Source organism: Ambystoma mexicanum, chromosome 6p (genome assembly GCF_040938575.1).
Source record: "Ambystoma mexicanum isolate Mex_15411 chromosome 6p, UKY_AmexF1_1, whole genome shotgun sequence".
NCBI classification, from domain to species: Eukaryota; Metazoa; Chordata; class Amphibia; order Caudata; family Ambystomatidae; genus Ambystoma; species Ambystoma mexicanum.
Genome location: NC_090935.1, coordinates 744635703 through 744652944, shown reverse-complemented (window position 1 = coordinate 744652944; position 17242 = coordinate 744635703).

Below are 17242 nucleotides of genomic sequence, written 5' to 3'. Positions count from 1 at the left end.
ACCAGAGAAGGACACAAAGAGACGAAAACACCATGAACAAGGATATCGTTAACCAAAAGTGAAAGGAAAATGTCAAAATGTATTAAGCTTAAGCTGTAAGCATGGCAAAGATATTTGGCCAGTTTACTCCTGTACATATGCTTGGAATCGCAAGAAAGCTAAGAAAACAGTGCGGCTTGCTAAGCTTAGTAAAAGAATATTGCAGCAAGCGCCACTATACATAATCTACTTCAAACGAAGCACATTATTATAAGTATATTTCCACATTGCACAAGAAGCAAAATCGACCCAGATTTCTAAAGGCCACACGAGAAAAAGCTTCATATGTAGCAAAAACTAGAAGAGACGGCTGAAACGAAACTCAGCAGCGGCAACTCGTGCCGGGAAAGCCAAGGTCATACCAATAGAAGAGATGAACAGTAGCTACATTTAATTGAAACTAAGAACAGAATACCATGCCTCTGAAAGGTCGAGATAAGAAGGCGAAAGCAGGTGGTGTGTGAAACAAGAATCAAATACACAAATTGATGGAAAAGAGGCAAATTCACGTGTCTGAACCACGTGACCAGCCGAGCCGGACGAAAACGAGAGCTCACACCTATGCATGGCACAAGGCCAGGTGAAGATATCAAAACTTTTCCAGACAGAAGATGCAGTCTCGAGGCCAACCACAGTGAAATAATTGACACATAGCTACTAAAGTGATGATCGATTGTAACAATGACTGGAGGAAGGCCGAGTAACTAAGGGGCACCCTGCACCTGGCTGACCATTCTGTGTGCTGCTAAGCAAAGTGGAAAAGTATGCATGGGGTTGGTGCCAACCCAATCACAATGGACCAAATAATCTAGGGTCCTATAGTTAGTAGAACCAATAGGACGTTGTACTTTTAGTGATGTCTGCAGTAGTCATTTTTGAAGGAAGGGCTTAGATACCCACCTGACAGTGTTTACCCAATACCCTCATTCTGTTACCATATACAGATTTACAGGCCGATTCATGGAATAATTAGCGCGGCGCAAGTGGGCAAAAACATGCGAATCGCAGTGGAATAGCGAAAATCGCAGTGCAATTGCGAAAATCGCACGAAAAGCAGCGCACGTCGATTCATGGAAGGCCGTGCGCGAGAAAACCAGCGGATGTGCGATAAAAAAGTGCGCGGCGCACGTTGGCGCACAGGCCATCTAACAGCGTGCGCCAGGTCACAGCGAAAATCGCACAGGCCACAGCGAAATTCGCACATAGCGCGGCGCACGCAACAAAAGTAGGCGGAACACGGGCGTAACACTCGGAATGGGGAACAACTTGCCAAAACGTGGGCGTCACGGGGGAAGTACAGGGCACAAGTGCGCGGAACGCCCACACGCTCACCTACAACACATATTCATGGAATAGAATAGGGCAAAAAAGCGCACGCTCAAACCAGCGCACAGGCACAAACACGACCGCCACAAGAAAGCAGGCGGTAGCGTCTCTGCGGCTGTAAGAAATGTGCGCCAAAAGGTGCGCCAACAAATAGCACCTATATACTGCCATGATGAATGTCCCATACTGTGGCCCTCCAGGAAAAATGACGTGCAAAGGGGTACCCACAAACACGGACACCCGCTGACAAAAAATACGTGTGCGTGTATACCGGGGTGCGCGGGAAGTCTAATACGCAATTTCAGCAGGGTACGTGCATCACAGGGGTTCGCGTGAAGTAATTCACGCGATCGGGCCTGGGGGAGCGGGCTACGTGTATTTCAGGGGTTTGCGTGAAGTTTCACACGCGATCGGGTCTGGGGGAGCGGGCTACGTGTATTACAGGGGTTCGCGTGAAGTTCCTCACGCGATCGGGCCTGGGGGAGCGTGCTACGTGTATATCAGGGGTTCGCGTGAAGTTTCACACGCGATCGGGCCTGGGGGAGCGGGCTACGTGTATTACAGGGGTTCGCGTGAAGTTCCTCACGCGATCGGGCCTGGGGTAGCGGGCTACGTGTATTACAGGGGTTCGCGTGAAGTTCCTCACGCGATCGGGCCTGGGGGAGCGGGTTACGTGTATTACAGGGGTTCGCGTGAAGTTCCTCACGCGATCGGGCCTGGGGGAGCGGGCTACGTGTATTCCAGGGGTGCGCGGGAAGTTCCACACGCGAATAGCCTGGGGGCGCATGTATTCCAGGGGTGCGCGGGAAGTTCCACACGCGAATAGCCTGGGCGCGTGTATTTCAGGGGTGCGCGGGAAGTTCCACACGCGAATAGCTTGGGGACGCGTGTATTCCAGGGGTGCGTGTGAAGTTCCACACGCGAATAGCCTGGGCGCGTGTATTTCAGGGGTGCGCGGGAAGTTCCACACGCGAATAGCCTGGGCGCGTGTATTTCAGGGGTGCGCGGGAAGTTCCACACGCGAATAGCCTGGGCGCGTGTATTTCAGAGGTGCGCGGGAAGTTCCACACGCGAATAGCCTGGGCGCGTGTATTTCAGGGGTGCGCGGGAAGTTCCACACGCGAATAGCCTGGGCGCGTGTATTTCATGTCCAACTCATGTCTCCCACCACCCCCACCCCCCAGCCACCAGGGTCACCCTCCACCAGGCCCCCACTCATGTCTCCCACCACCCCCACCCCCCAGCCACCAGGGGCACCCTCCACCAGGCCCCCACTCATGTCTCCCATCACCCCCACCCCCCAGCAGTGCAGGGTCACCCTCCACCAGGCCCCCACTCATGTCACCCACCACCCCCACCCCCCAGCCACCAGGGGCAGCCTCCACCAGGCCCCCACTCATGTCACCCACCACCCCCACCCCCCAGCCAGCAGGGGCACCCTCCACCAGGCCCCCACTCATGTCTCCCACCACCCCCAAACCCCAGCAGTGCAGGGTCACCCTCCACCAAGCCCCCACTCATGTCTCCCACCACCCCCACCCCCCAGCCACCAGGGTCACCCTCCACCAGGCCCCCACTCATGTCTCCCACCACCCCCAAACTCCAGCCACCAGGGTCACCCTCCACCAGGCCCCCACTCATGTCACCCACCACCCCCACCCCCCAGCCACCAGGGTCACCCTCCAGCAGGCCCCCACTCATGTCTCCCACCACCCCCAAACCCCAGCAGTGCAGGGTCACCCTCCACCAGGCCCCCACTCATGTCTCCCACCACCCCCACCCCCCAGCCACCAGGGTCACCCTCCACCAGGCCCCCACTCATGTCTCCCACCACCCCCACACCCCAGCCACCAGGGTCACCCTCCACCAGGCCCCCACTCATGTCTCCCACCACCCCCACCCCCCAGCCACCAGGGTCACCCTCCACCAGGCCCCCACTCATGTCTCCCACCACCCCCAAACCCCAGCAGTGCAGGGTCACCCTCCACCAGGCCCCCACTCATGTCACCCACCACGCCCACCCCCCAGCCACCAGGGTCACCCTCCACCAGGCCCCCACTCATGTCTCCCACCACCCCCAAACCCCAGCAGTGCAGGGTCACCCTCCACCAGGCCCCCACTCATGTCTCCCACCACCCCCACCCCCCAGCCACCAGGGTCACCCTCCACCAGGCCCCCACTCATGTCACCCACCACCCCCACCCCCCAGCCACCAGGGTCACCCTCCACCAGGCCCCCACTCATGTCTCCCACCACCCCCAAACCCCAGCAGTGCAGGGTCACCCTCCACCAGGCCCCCACTCATGTCTCCCACCACCCCCCAGCCACCAGGGTCACCCTCCACCAGGCCCCCACTCATGTCTCCCACCACCCCCACCCCCCAGCCACCAGGGTCACCCTCCACCAGGCCCCCACTCATGTCTCCCACCACCCCCAAACCCCAGCAGTGCAGGGTCACCCTCCACCAGGCCCCCACTCATGTCACCCACCACCCCCACCCCCCAGCCACCAGGGTCACCCTCCACCAGGCCCCCACTCATGTCTCCCACCACCCCCAAACCCCAGCAGTGCAGGGTCACCCTCCACCAGGCCCCCACTCATGTCTCCCACCACCCCCACCCCCCAGCCACCAGGGTCACCCTCCACCAGGCCCCCACTCATGTCACCCACCACCCCCACCCCCCAGCCACCAGGGTCACCCTCCACCAGGCCCCCACTCATGTCTCCCACCACCCCCAAACCCCAGCAGTGCAGGGTCACCCTCCACCAGGCCCCCACTCATGTCTCCCACCACCCCCAAACCCCAGCCACCAGGGTCACCCTCCACCAGGCCCCACTCATGTCTCCCTCCACCCCCAAACCCCAGCAGTGCAGGGTCACCCTCCACCAGGCCCCCACTCATGTCACCCACCACCCCCACCCCCCAGCCACCAGGGGCACCCTCCACCAGGCCCCCACTCATGTCTCCCACCACCCCCACCCCCCAGCCACCAGGGTCACCCTCCACCAGGCCCCCACTCATGTCACCCACCACCCCCACCCCCCAGCCACCAGGGGCACCCTCCACCAGGCCCCCACTCATGTCTCCCACCACCCCCACCCCCCAGCCACCAGGGTCACCCTCCACCAGGCCCCCACTCATGTCTCCCACCACCCCCACACCCCAGCAGTGCAGGGTCACCCTCCACCAGGCCCCCACTCATGTCACCCACCACCCCCACACCCCAGCAGTGCAGGGTCACCCTCCACCAGGCCCCCACTCATGTCACCCACCACCCCCACCCCCCAGCCACCAGGGGCACCCTCCACCAGGCCCCCACTCATGTCTCCCACCACCCCCAAACCCCAGCAGTGCAGGGTCACCCTCCACCAGGCCCCCACTCATGTCTCCCACCACCCCCACCCCCCAGCCACCAGGGGCACCCTCCACCAGGCCCCCACTCATGTCTCCCACCACCCCCAAACCCCAGCAGTGCAGGGTCACCCTCCACCAGGCCCCCACTCATGTCACCCACCACCCCCACCCCCCAGCCACCAGGGGCACCCTCCACCAGGCCCCCACTCATGTCTCCCACCACCCCCACACCCCAGCCACCAGGGGCAGCCTCCACCAGGCCCCCACCCATGTCTCCCACCACCCCCACCCCCCCAGCACTGTGGGGCACCTGCCAGCAGGCCCCCACCCATGTCCAATCCATGCCCCCCTGCACCTGGGTCCCAACATTCCCCAATCATGTCCGTAATGCCCATCCTCCCCTGCCAAAAGGCCCAACCAACTATCACACCCACCCACATATCAAAGGCAATTACATGTTACACCCCCAATTCAAATAATGCAATTGAACACATGTCTGTCACACACAATGGCTGCAAGTGAATGACAAAACACCCAACATGACATGCCTGAAAGCAATGAGATGATACGACACATTGAAGATTAAAAAATAAATATGTATTGAACAGCAAGTAGAATGGAAATGAAATAAGAAAAAACACAAAGCAAATCAAACAAAACAAGATGAATGTCCAAGAAAATAATCTGAAAAATTAAAATAAGCCAATGAAGAACCATGAAGAAGATCATCCTGGGTCCATGAGCCCAACCAAATTAAACCTAACTATGACTACTAACTAAAAACTGAACTATATACAAAAAAGTGGTGCATTGTCCAATCGCAACCAAAAAAAAATCAAAAAAACAAAGGAAACATAACCCTAACTATACAACTATATACAAAGGCAGCGGGCTATTCGGACGGCTCACTGGTTGTTGTCATGGGCCAGGGCATCATCGAACTCCTGGTCAATGGCTTGGAGGCGGGCATGTTCCCTGGCCCCGAGGTCCCGCAGGGATAACGCAGTGTCAAGCTCAAACTCCCTGAGAAGACCCTCAAGGCACTCAGCCCGCCTCAGCGCCCTCCGCATGGAGTCCTCCGCCCTGACCATCGTGAGCCGTTCCTCCTCTGCCCGCTGCCGCTCCGCACCTATCCGCTGGCACAACCGCTCCCACACGGAAGCCACTCCCATTCCAGGGTTCTCCTGCCCTCCGACCGATGCCTGCACCCCTGATGTTGATGGCCCCGAGCCATGATGCCTCCCACGTTGAGCCTGCTGCTGCCTCCGACGCAACTGCCTGTGCCAGCACGACGGCATTCAGGCTGATGGAAACCACCGACGCCGTCGTGCACGTGCCCTGCCCGATGATGCCGTCACATCCTCCATCTGCTGGGGTCCAGTTGCTGTGGTGTCCACCTCTGCTGGATCTCTGACTCCCGACTGTGGCAGGGATGGGATCCCCACCGAGCTGGCTGCATTGGTCGGGGCAGGTCCACAGGGGGCCCTGGTGGCATCTGGGCTGGAAGACGGCAAGGAGAACGACTGGTGGATAGCCTGCACAGAGGAGGAGAGGGCCGCCACATTGGCCAACACATGCAGGAAACCCCCGAACATGGCCGATCCCAATTGGGCCACGTCGGCACGGTGCACTTCGTGATGACGTGCGTGCTCCTCCCGGGAAGCACGCACGGCATCACGAATCACAGCCGTGCGCATCGCAACCCCAATCAGGACCTTCTCCGCACGGCCAGGGGTTCCCACGTCCGCAGGTGGAGGGGAGTCAGGTGACATGGACATCCCCTCTACCTGCGGACAGGCCTGGGACGGGGCATCCCTGCTGGTGCATGGTGGTGCACTCACAGGGTCAGGGACAGCGACATGCACAGGCCCCTCCACGGTGACCTGTGCTGCCTCCTGCCCCTGGCCCTGGACTGCACCACTTGCACCAGCAGGGATGCCCCCACCAGGCCCCATGTGTGCCCCAGTGGCGGCCTCCTCCTCCTCTGTGCAAACCACCAACCTGGATGGCTCCTCACCGTCTCCCACCGTAGCAGGCCCCTGTGGGGGCTCACCCACCCCTTCCGCTGCAGCCGTGGGGGCATCCCCGCCGCCTTGCTCCACAGCGCCGTCTCCGCCCTCTTCTTCACTAGCCGCTGCGTAGAGGGAGACAAAGAACACAAGCATCAGTGCACTGTACAATGGTCCCCTAGACAGGAAGCAATAGCAGATGAGCACCACTGTCAAAGTACACTTCCATCATGTCCCTCCACAACACATGGGTCAGTCCAGGCAAAACACACACAGTAACAGGCATGGTGCATGCCATGGACATTTCCATGCATGTCCAATGGACTCTTGAAACATTCAATGATATGTAACTCACATGCATCATGGCTCATGCCTATCACATGCACACACTTCACCTCAGTCACATCCATCTGGCCCCAAACACACCAAACACAGCGGATACAAGGGTAATTTGGCTGCTTTACTGAATCTGTGCATTGTCACACACATGTGTCATGCATCCATGGCATGCACAAGTCACAGACACGCAGGTCAGGCACACAGACATGGCTACCATATATGTACCTGGCATCAGCACCCATCCCTCACCCCCACCCATGTCCAGGTACAGAGACTGGCATGCTCTCATGTTCAAAATCTGCATAGGGCTCCCCATGCGGCATTTCAACACATGCAACAACCATGTGCATCACACATCACTGGTCGCACATGCATTACCATGATGTCCCTGCACACATACATGCATACATGGCCTATGGCACACATACAGGCAAGTATCATAGAACCAGCACACCGCAACATGCCCTGTCTCACACAGTAATGCATGGACACTTACCGCTCAACTCCAGACGGGCCTCCCTCTCAAGGATCTGGGCGTGGAGCGCTGGGCGTACGCGTTCCAGGACCCTCATCTGGATGGAACTCATGCGGCCCCGGCCCCCCTCCACGAGGCGCCGGGCCTTCACGAGGGTCCTGGACCTCAAGTCCTCCCAGCGCTTCTTGATCTTCAGGACGTCGCGGGTTGCCACCCCCTCCGCGTTGATGGCAACCACACAGTCGGCCCAGATCCTCTGCCGTCCTTCCTTGCTGGCGCGGGACGATCCAAAGAGGGCATCATACTGCCCCAGGACATGCTCCACCAGGACACCAACTTCGGTGACAGTGAAGCTGGTGCCCCTCTGCCCCTCTGGCCTGGGGTTGCCACTGGTGCCAGATGTGGAAGTGCCCGACATGGCAACCCCAGAGGCAGGTGTGGGTGGGCAACTGGGTCCTGGGGCTGGGCTGTGGAGCGATGTAATCCCAGTCGGGAGTCTTCAGTTCCAGCAGGGGTGGACACAGCAACTGGACCCCTGCAGATGGCTGATGTGCAGGCACCAAATGGCAGGGCACGGTGGCAGCAGGCAGGCAGGCAGGCAGGCAGCAGCAGATGGCACGTGGGAGGCTGTTCGGGGCACTGGGGGGCAGTAACTCGGCCTTCTGGGCAGGAGCGTGGTCTTCCGTGTGTTTTCGCGTGGCCAGCTTGATACGGAGTGATTTGGCACGTGAAAATCCTGCACGTCAGCGTGAAATCCGAGGAAAGGCCCTTAGCGCGTAAGCGCGTCAGCACGCATACGCGATTCTATTGGACCAGAGTCCCTCAGCGCGTAAGCGCGTCTGTGACGTGACCCGCACGGGTGTTCCCCACTCAGCACGTGATGACGGGGCACACGTGGAGATACTGCACGTCAGAGTGTCATCGCGTGTAATTGGACAAAAGTGCGCGTACACGCGATTGGCCTATGTACGTGTATTTAATGGGTGCGCGGCCACTTACACACGCAAGTACGTCAGCGAACCTGTATCCCGTGGTGCGTGTGAATTTCCACACGCTATTGGACTGGGAACTGGATTCCAGGGGTGCGCGGGTCACACGCTGTATCCCGTGGTGCGTGTGAATTTCCACACGCTATTGGACTGGGAACTGGATTCCAGGGGTGCGCGGGTCACACGCTGTATCCCGTGGTGCGTGTGAATTTCCACACGCTATTGGACTGGGAACTGGATTCCAGGGGTGCGCGGGTCACACGCTCGCCTAGAACACGCGCAAAGCATAAATTTGCGGACTTTAACAATAACAAGCTCAGACGCCAGGATGAACATACCGTTCCTAGCAGCAGTGGCAGTGGGCTACCAAAGGAGGAGGAGGAGGATAGTCAGGGCCAGAATATTCACACCCAGAACCAGCCTTTTCGGGATGCCTGATGACCAGGTGTATGGGAGGTACAGGTTTCCACCACACATCATACTGGACCTGGTGAGTGAGTGGGAGGATGACCTCACATCACCCACCCTGTGCTCCCAAGCACTCAGCCCCCTGGAGAAGGTCCTCAATGTACTGTACTTCTTAGCCACTGGATCATTTCAGCGGACAAGTGCTATAGTGGGTGTGGTGTCACAGGCCACCCAGTCACGCTGCCTACACCAGGTCTTGAACATCATCACTGCACGCCCATCAGTCCGCAGGCACATATACCTGCCCAGAACACCTGCAGAAAGGCATGCTGCCGCCCTGGATTTTTACGCTGTGGCACGATTCCCCAAAGTGCTAGGTGCCATCGACTGCACCCATGTGGCTCTACGTCCCCCCAGGGCATCTGAGCACATCTATAGGAACCGCAAGCACTGGCATTCCATCAACGTGCAGGTAGCATGTAATGCCAAGGGAATCATCACCTCAGTATATGCCAACTATCCCGGCTCCACCCACGACAGCTTCATTTACCGAATGTCCACCCTAAGCCGGGACCTAGAAGCTGGGCGGCATGGCGATACATGGCTGCTTGGTGAGTATGTATGCCACTGCACATGCATGCATGTTGGATACTGAGCAAGGTCACAACCCCACCAATGATACCAATCACCACCTCCACAGGGGACAGTGCCTACCCTCTCAGCCCCCACATGATGACGCCAATTCGGAACCCCACCACGCCACCCCAGGTAAGATATAACACAGCCCACATTACAACCAGGGGCATAGTGGAGCGCACATTTGGAGTGCTAAAGTCACGCTTTCGCTCCCTTGACCGTTCTGGCGGGCAGCTGTTATACGCTCCCCCAGTAGTGTGCAGGATCATAGTGGCAGCATGTGTCCTGCACAACGTTGCAACACGCCGGGGCCTGGCCGTGGACATGGTGGTGGCCCCACATCCCCAACCACATGCACAGCCGCTGCGCATGGGAGGGGAAAGGGCACGGGGGGAGGCAGCCCGTACACAGCTAGTGGCTAATTACTTCACATAGAAATCACACCCCTGTGGAGTGCACACTGCCCTGGCACATTCCATCTGACAATAAATGATGACTCAACCTGACACTGATCCTGAATGTCTGGAGAATGAACCGGGAATACCATGTCAGCCTGAGATTGTTCACCTGGAAGTGTCACAATGTGTGCATCCCTACCCACACAGACACCACCAATGCAGTTTTGTGAAGTTACACATTGAAGCAGCTAAAATGAATACCCACTTGCAAAATGCAACAAGAGGACAGTGCCATGTCAGCCAACCCAACCCCAGCACCGCCACACGACACACCGTGCCATGTCATGCTAATTGCAGGTAAACAAAGTAATCCCCACAACAAGACATCAGTCTCACTATGTACAGTGGCACTATTAGAAACCTGAAACACCTGAAATGCTCACAGCAATGCCGGACCAACAACATACTTGAGCACGTAGTACCATTAACATGACATCACAAATGTTACATATTAGTAGTCTCACCACCTGGAAATGCCTGCACTCCCACCACTACCAACTGTGCAGTGTTGTCGCCATGTAGAGTTGTAGGTGCACTGCTGCCAACATGGACCCCATCTCCAGACTAGAGGTCCTTGTGTGGACATGAGGAAGGGACCTGCAAATTGGGAGGTAGACACAGAAGAAGAGTTACACATCAATGCAACATGCAGTGTACAACACAACAGCAATATGCACTAGGAATGTATACACAGTATTGACTACAGACTGCCCACACAGCTCATGGGAGTCCAACGTCACTGTGTAATTCACTGTCACTTGGGCACACCCTTTGCAAGCCCATGGAAACGGGAAGCAGGAGGGGTGTGTGTGACTCAAACCCAAGCATCTGAACCAAATACATTACAAGCCTGCATGTGCCCAGCCACAATGCAGCGTATGCCCACAGGAACCACGGAAGCCAACAGATCGTCCCAAAAAAATTGGGAATAAAAGAAATCAAAATAAAAATAAAAATAAGAAACAATCAAAAATGGCCATTGATGGGCTCGGGGGGGTTGGGGAGGCCACCCAGGAGGTCCGAGGACAGGATGCACACCAGAACCCACCTGCGTGGATCCTGGGAAGATAAAACACCTCCATGGGCTCATGGCCCACACGGCTACCCTATTGTGGGAGTATCACTGCTGTCGCTATTATCACCCTGTGCAGCTGCATCCGGAGGTGGTTGCACTATGGGAGGCAGCCCACGCAAGGCCCTAGTCTGCTCCTCCATGGCTGCAAGCATGCGGGTGTGGTAGGTCTGGTTCTGGAGGATGAGTGTGCGGAGGTCCCCATGCAACAACTCACGGGATGCCCGGACGTCCGCCCTCGTTGCCTGCATCTCAGCTGAGAGCGTACGGGTGAGACGCTCCAGCTGCTGTTCTGTCCTTTGGTGTGTTGAAGCCTCAAGCTCAACAAGAGTCGTCCTGAGGTGAAGGAGCTCCTGCCTCAGGGCTTCCCTGTGGCCCTGGGACTCAATGGAGATGGCCTCCTGCAGAGTCGCCAGTGCCGCCCGCCTGTCCCTGTTGGACCCCAACATGTCCTCCCTGTGTGACTGGCAGATGGAGTCGGTTGCCTGCTCTAGTCGCTCCATCAGCCTTTCTGGGGGGACAATGGAAGTGGCCACCCTATCCATGGCCTGAGCCATCATCTCGGATGATGCAGCCTGTTGGGTAGCCATACCGTAAATGGATTGCTCCCATGCGGTATTGCCGGGTGGCGTACGGCCACCACGTCGGCGGGCAAAACACCTGTCTGGGGCAAGGCGAACTGCGCCTTGCTGTGCCGCCAATGCCTGAGGCTGCAGGACTGCATTCCCCCTCTGACCTGCTGGCCCAGGAACAGGATCAGATGTCGCGGAGTGTGACCCTGCATCCGTAACCACCGAAGGCGTAGCTGCCAACACTGACATCCCCATGGGGGGTTCTGACCCTGGTGCAGGTGGGTGAGACAGAACAGAATCCCTCCCTGGAACACTCACCTGCGACGGCACGTAGGTCTCATCCGAATCAACACCTGAGTACAGCTCGGGGGAGGTGCAGCCAGAGACACCCCTTGAGAGCACGACCTGCAGCACTTGTGGGTTCTCCCCCACCACCACACCACGTCCCTCACTGGTGGTTGGTCGGCCCTCGGACCCCTCCTGGGTCTGCACCATCTCCACAACCCCAGCAGTATCAGGTGCGTCTTCCCCTGCAAAGACATGAAAACAAAGAAATGGAAACAGGCATTAGCACCATGGCACACATTGAGGGCTGAGAAGCAAGAGAACCAGTACTTGATTGACACATGTCCCACATGACTAAAACCCTCCCATGCATGCACCCTCACTGCGTATGAAGTGCAGGCAAATGGCACACACTGATGACACCAAGATGGAAGATGAACACATTTTCTGCATGCTGCCTGGCAGTGGCATCACACATTGGCCTGTGATTGGCAGGTGAAACACACATGCCATCACACAGATGGCATGTACCATTGCTATTGAGTGAAGTTGGAGAGGAGGGCAGCACCTATTCATTCAGTCCAGTTCCCGCATGTAATTGCTTTTCTAATTCTAACAGGTCAGATTTTTCACCTGGAGCTGCCAGTCTGAAATGGTCAAATTGCACAGGGACATGTGTGTACAAATGATATCCAGGTAACAAAGTCACTCCACTTTACCATACCCATGTCAGACATGTGACTAGTGGACAGCGACATGCCTAGTGAAAGTGGTGGAATGCAAACAAACTGACTGAATGAACAGTGAAAAAGAAGCAAATATGTTGTGGCAAGGTGACACTTCAAGGGCAACTGGCGTGCAGTTGGGCTAGATGTCTACTGTTGGCAGAAGGGATACTGCTATGGCCAAATACAGCTGCACAGGAAGGATTGCATGAAGCACATGGCTGACCCATACGACTCAGGCGCACACACTCTCACCTGGCACCCGAACAGAAGCCCTCACACACACACCATGCACATGGATGACACACACATGCATGTGCACTCACCGGACAATGCCTCGTAATCAGCCAGATCTCCCACGCCTTGGATCTGTTCCCCCGTGACGTAGGTCCCAGCGACTGACTCATGTGGAGTGAGTTCCATGTCTACTACTGGAGACCCACCTCCAGTCACTAGAGTTGCGGCATGACTTGAGGCCAGCTTACTCTTTGCCCTGCGCTTTAGGTCATTCCAGCGCTTACAGCAATCATTGGCTGTGCGCCTCACGATTCCAAGGGCACTTACGATGTCCGCAACGGTCTGCCAGTGTGCCTGGCGTTGTGCAGGTGTGGTCTTGGATCCTGCAACAATGACCATCTCGTTGTCATGTCCGGACACATACTCGACAAGTGCATTCAGTTCGTCATCCGTGAAGCTGGGCTTCCTGGACGGGCCGGACTGTGTAGCCGTGTCTGGGGCATCAGCCTGTGCCAGACGAGCACTCTTCCTCTTCCGCTTGGAAGGTGGTGGTGATCCTGAGTGTCCTGCGCCGCTCTGGACACTAGGGGCAGGAGCCCTGGTGGACTCTGTATCAGGAGTGTGGGATTGCACACTCAGCATGGGAGTTGGTGCAGGCATTGGCTGTAGTGTGATGGTGTCAGGGGGAATGTCAGCAGCATGGACTAGGACCGACACTGTCCTGGCTGGGTGTGTGAGGGCTGGGGTGGATGGAGCCGCAGCTGCCCCTGCAGCCTCTCCGCCCTGCCTCCTTGGTGCAGCAGATGACCTTGCTGCCCCAGATCCACGTGGCATGATGGCATCAACGTGCACCAGCGCACGTGTCGTAGCCCTGCTGACCTGGAAGTCAGCCATGGAGTCAGCCAGGTCTGGTGCCACAATGGGCTGGTCCAACAAGGGCTGAGCATGGATGGTGTCAGCCACATCAGCCTCAATGGGAGGGGGGGGGCGATTATGGGTGCCCGTGACTGGTCCTCCACACATGGGGGGACAGGCTCACCCTGCAAGTTACGACCACGTCCCCTACCGGATCCACCACGGCCACCACTTGTGGCTCTTCCACCTTTGCCACCCTTACGGAATCCTCGCCTCCCAGCCATGGCACTGATGTTAATGTGCGTATGGGAGTGGATGTAGACTATTGTCCTGGCCAATTGGGGGTCAAAGGGGTTGGGTACCAGATGGTAATTGTACCCTAGTGCTCTAGCAAGGCTGAATGTAACCCCTGGGGAAAGATGACGGGTCACGCAACGCACAGGAGGCCCAAAAAAGGGAGATGACGTGCACGCAACCCCTCCTAGACCACGTGTGCAGAAAGAAAAACCTGCACTACGCTGTGGTACCCAGAAACACAAGAATGAACGTATGCGTGTCACACGCAGCCTAGAATGACCTCTGAAGGGGTAGGCTACACACGGGGCAAGCACAGATGTTAGATACGTGCGTGACTCACCGTCTGCCTGGTAAACGAGCGTGTAAAAGGAGCACGTTTGGTTGGCAACACCCCCGCCAAAAGAAGATTTGTCCGCTGTCTGAGGAGACAGGACAACAGTAGAAGGGAACACTGTTTGAGGGAACAGGCCCAGGTAAACCAGTAAAAGAGAAAAAAGAGAAAAAGCTGTCAGAGGTAACAGGGAATACGAACTTGAAACGCCGTGAAGTAAATCGCGTGTGAAACGACAAGAAGTACAGAATTCACCCACTCGCTCTCCACGAAAAGCACGTACAAGGAAAACGTGTTCTACACGTACCTTTTATACAGGCCCACAAGTCCAGCGTCACTTACGCGGCGTGTACGCGCTAGGGCCATTTCCACCTATTACATGCTTTGTCACTTCTGCGTGTAGGGCCATTTCCACCAATTACACGCTTTGTCACTTCTGCGTGTAGGGCCATTTCCACCAATCACACGCTTTGTCACTTCTGCGTGTAGGGCCATTTCCACCAATCACACGCTTTGTCACTTCTGCGTGTAGGGCCATTTCCACCAATCACACGCGATTACACTCTGACGTGCAGTCTTTCCACGTGTGCTCTGTCAACACGTGCTGTGTGGGAAACACCTGTGCGGGTCACGTCACAGACGCGCTTACGCGCTGAGGGCCTTTCCTCAGTTTTCACGCTGACGTGCAGGATTTTCACGTGCAAAATCACTCCGTACCAAGCTGGCCACGCGTACGCACACGGAATACCACGCTCCTGCCCGGAAGGCCGAACTACTGCCCCCCAGAGCCCGAGCACGCTCCCACCTGCTGCTGCCTGACTGCCTGCTGCCCCTGCACTGCTGGGGGGTGGGGGTGATAGGGGACATGAGTGGGGGCCTGGTGGAGGGTGCCCCTGCACTGCTGGGGGGTGGTGGTGGTGGGAGACATGAGTGGGGGCCCGGTGGAGGCTGCCCCTGGTGGCTGGGGGATGGGGGTGCAGGGAGACATGAGTGGGGGCCTGGTGGAGGCTGCCCCTGGTGACTGGGGGGGTGGGGGTGATAGGGGACATGAGCGGGGGCCTGGTGGGGGCTGCCCCTGGTGGCTGGGGGATGGGGGTGCAGGGAGACATGAGTGGGGGCCTGGTGGAGGCTGCCCCTGGTGGCTGGGGGGTGGGGGTGCAGGGGGACATGAGTGGGGGCCTGGTGGAGGGTGCCCCTGCACTGCTGGGGGGTGGGGTGATAGGGGACATGAGTGGGGGCCTGGTGGAGGGTGCCCCTGCACTGCTGGGGGGTGGGGGTGGTGGGAGACATGAGTGGGGGCCTGGTGGAGGCTGCCCCTGGTGGCTGGGGGATGGGGGTGCAGGGAGACATGAGTGGGGGCCTGGTGGAGGCTGCCCCTGGTGGCTGGGGGGTGGGGGTGGTGGGAGACATGAGTGGGGGCCTGGTGGAGGCTGCCCCTGGTGGCTGGGGTATGGGGGTGCAGGGAGACATGAGTGGGGGCCTGGTGGAGGCTGCCCCTGGTGGCTGGGGGGTGGGGTGGTGGGAGACATGAGTGGGGGCCTGGTGGAGGCTGCCCCTGGTGGCTGGGGGGTGGGGGTGGTGGGAGACATGGGTGGGGGCCTGGTGGAGGCTGCCCCTGCACTGCTGGGGGGTGGGGGTGGTGGGTGACATGGGTTGGGGCCTGCTGGCAGGTGCCCCACAGTGCTGGGGGGTGGGGGTGGTGGGAGACATGAGTCGGACATGAGTGGGGGCCTGGTGGAGGGTGCCCCTGGATGGTGGGGGGTGGGGGTGGTGGGTGACATGAGCAGGTGTGCAGGGTAGTCCCCTGTTTTGTGGGCTGCCTGCAGGGGCCGTGGAGGGTGTACAGGGAACACCTGTGAGGACCCACCCAGCCTAATCGCGTGTGTAACTTCCCACGCACCCCTGTAATACACGTACCAAGCCAAATCGCGTGTGAGAATTCCCGCGCATACCTGAAATACACGTACCCTGCTGAAGTCGCGTGTAAAACTTCCCGCGCACCCCTGAAATGCATGCGCCCAGGCTATTCGCGTGTGGAACTTCCCGCGCACCCCTGAAATACACACGCCCAGGCTATTCGCGAGTGGGACTTCCCGCGCACCCCTGAAATACACGTAGCACGCTGGGAGACATGAGTGGGGGCCTGGTGGAGGGTGCCCCTGCACTGCTGGGGGGTGGGAAGGGTGGTAGACATGGGTGGGGGCCTGGTGGAGGCTTCCCCTGGTGGCTGGGGGGTGGGGGTGCAGGGGGACATGGGTGGGCGCCTGGTGGAGGCTTCCCCTGGTGGCTGGGGGGTGGGGGTGATAGGGGACATGAGTGGGGGCCTGGTGGAGGGTGCCCCTGCACTGCTGGGGGGTGGGGTGATAGGGGACATGAGTGGGGGCCTGGTGGAGGGTGCCCATGCACTGCTGGGGGGTGGGGGTGGTGGGAGACATGAGTGGGGGCCTGGTGGAGGCTGCCCCTGGTGGCTGGGGGATGGGGGTGCAGGGAGACATGAGTGGGGGCCTGGTGGAGGCTGCCCCTGGTGGCCGGGGGGTGGGGGTGCAGGGGGACATGAGTGGGGGCCTGGTGGAGGCTGCCCCTGGGGGATGGGGGATGGGGGTGCAGAGAGACATGAGTGGGGGCCTGGTGGAGGCTGCCCCTGGAGGCTGGTGGGTGGGGGTGGTGGGAGACATGAGTGGGGCCTGGTGGAGGCTGCCCCTGGTGGCTGGGGGGTGGGGGTGGTGGGAGACATGAGTGGGGGCCTGGTGGAGGCTGCCCCTGGTGGCTGGGGTATGGGGGTGCAGGGAGACATGAGTGGGGGCCTGGTGGAGGCTGCCCCTGGTGGCTGGGGG